Source organism: Carlito syrichta, unplaced genomic scaffold (genome assembly GCF_000164805.1).
Source record: "Carlito syrichta isolate Samal-C Ts95f unplaced genomic scaffold, Tarsius_syrichta-2.0.1 Scaffold308151, whole genome shotgun sequence".
Taxonomy (NCBI): Eukaryota; Metazoa; Chordata; class Mammalia; order Primates; family Tarsiidae; genus Carlito; species Carlito syrichta.
The window spans coordinates 506,915-509,749 of NW_007252247.1; positions in this window are offsets into that span (position 1 = coordinate 506,915).

The window sequence follows — 2,835 nt, forward strand, 5'->3', positions numbered from 1 at the left end:
TGGTTTTTTTCCCACTAAATTGCCTGAGTTTTTTATACGTTCTGGTTATTAATTCCTTGTCAGAGTGGTGGTCTGTAAATATGTGCTCCCATTCTGTGGGTTGTCTCTTTACTTTGTTGGCTATTTCCTGGGATGTGCAAAAACTTTTAGCTTGATGTGATCCCATATGTCAATTTTTGCTTTGGCTGCCTGTGTTTGTGAGGTCTTTCTCAAGAAATGTTTACCCAGAACAATGTCCTGGGGGGTTTTCCCAATGCTTGCTTCTAGTCGTTCCATAGATGCAGGTCTTAGAAGTCTTTGATTTGATTTTTGTTCATTTAAAAACACACAATTAAAGCATTCTCTCCCCTGAATAGGACCCCACATCTTTAAAATAAAAACATAAAAATAAAGCATATTCTCTATGAATATTGATCATAAAACATTGCCTTTTGATTTTCAGTTGTGTGGTATTAATATATTAATTAATTTTAGAATTTTATTGTATTATTTTATTTTATTTTTTTGAGTTGGAGTCTTACTCTGTCGCCCAGACTGGAGTGCAGTGGCCGCTCCCGGCCACCGCAGCCTTGACCTGCTGGTCTCCGGCCAGCCTTCCGCCTCAGCCTTCCAGGTAGCTGGAACTACAGGCGCGCGCTACCACGCCCGGCTGATTTTTTGATTTATTGTAGAGATGAGGTCTCGCCAAGTTGCCTGGGCGGGTCTCAAATTCACAGACTCAGGCAATCCACTTATCTCAGCCTCCCAAAGCGAGGATTGCAGGCTGAGCCACCGAGCACGGCTAATTTTAGAATCTTAAAAGTCATCCTGGGGTTTTAAACCTCCCCCAAATACAGACGTTTAATGTCACAAAGGAGAGAACTGAAGCCAATCTGACTTACTTTCTGTACGCAACCTGTTTTTATTTATGCTTTTGTTTTTGGTTTCTGCATGGAGGTTTGTCATGAAAAAAATAATAATCCTTAATACCCAAGACTTTCATCAATGTATGACTGTGAGTTTTTTTTAAGTGCAAATCCAATTTTTGCTGGTAGTAAGTGATTTCAGACTTTAGATTCAAACTCTGTTTTTTCTATCTTAACCAAGTTTTATTCTGCAGCAGTTATTTCTATTCCATTTATTCTTACCTCTTTTTTATGGAAAGCAATCATCTATGTATCTGATTGCTATTCTTGTCATTAATGTCTATCATAGTCTCTCTTGCTATTTTGTTGTTTTTTCTCTGCATTCTCGCTTTTTGAAAGGTCATCAATTCTTTCACTCATAGATCTGTGTTTTCTTGAGAGGTTAGCTCCCTTGTTTACAGCCTCTTAACTTGTTTTATTCAGCACTGGCATCGTTTATTTCTCATTTGCTCTTTATTCTATTTTAATTATCCACAGCCTTTCATCCTGCTATTTTCTCATCCATTGTTTCATGTTTCTAAGAGTTTTTCAGTTTTTAAAAATATTTTTGAGAATTCCAGTTGATGCTGTAAAACTGTACTGGAGCTTATTTTTTATAAGTTTTTGTATACATTTTTCAAAAGTACTCCTTTTCTACACTGTGAGTTCTTCATTTTTAATGTCACTGAATCTTTGGGTTTTGCTTCTTTTCTTCACCAATATTATTGAATGCAGAGAAGTTTCTCCAGGTCTGGTGAATGGATAAAGAGATTGGGTGAATTTCAATTTTCTTGGCACTACTGAAACATTCATCTCATACATTGAGCATAAGAGCCTCTTGAGAGGCCACCATGAGGGGTGAGGAGGAAGTTCTGGACTATACCAATGGGTAGAGTCCTTCCTCAGATATTTTCCTTCCTTGTTCATCCATTCAGTTAACCCCTCATCTAGCACTGTTTGTCCAGGGTCCTTCACTAGGTGCTCGGCTTGCAAATAAGGCAGTGACAGCTATGCCTGCATGAAGCTTGTATTATAATAGAAGAAACACATATTAAATAGATAATTGCATAATTTAATTGTGTGGTTCAATAGGTCATGGGCTGACCTTTTTAATACCTAGCTCTCTGTTGTGGCCTCTGACCCTGGGTCAAGGTATAGACTCTTGATGGAAATAATTCCTACAGTGACACCTTGCTACTACTTATATCCTGTCTGTAGCTTTAGGTAAGAATTTTCTCTTCTGTGGCATTTTTACTTGGAGATAGTGTTGAATAAACCATGGCTTATTTCTCCCAGTGGAGGGCATTATTAAAATTGTGATCCACAGGGGACAGATGCCTTCTAGTGAAATGCTCCCTGCCTGTGCTCTGTGTCACGTGCAGTTTCTGCTTGTACCTGGCCCATGTGGGGGGTATGGAAGGACAACAAACACATTTTTTTCTCCATTTTGTTTCCTTTCCATTTGTACTTTTTGGTGGTATTTTGGTGAAACGAGTAGTTAGGCACCTGTGCTGAGACCACCCTTTTCCTCAACTATTTTGCTATTTTGTTCAACTTTGGGTGCCAGAGACCAGCTCCAGCTGGGTTCAGGGTACCCCAAAGGTGGAGACGGTGTCGGTGATTGGGAGGAAGAAGAAAGAGAGAGAGAGAGAGAGAGAGAGAGAGAGAGAGAGAGAAAGAAAGAGACTGGACACCAGTGTAGTGCAGAAGCCGTTTAATAGGAATTACAACTGGTCTTTTATACACAGTCGGGTGTGTGAGGGGCATTCCCCACCCACCAGATGTTCTTTCAGGTATAATCCCATAACCTAATCGATGAAACCTTAATCCATTTATTCAACTTCAATAAATTCTAAGATCATGACCCAGAAGCCTGTGACCAATAATAAGGCTCTTAGATGTGACCCGAGTTTGAATTGTAAGTTGTGTGAAAGCCAAAACTGCAGTTTGC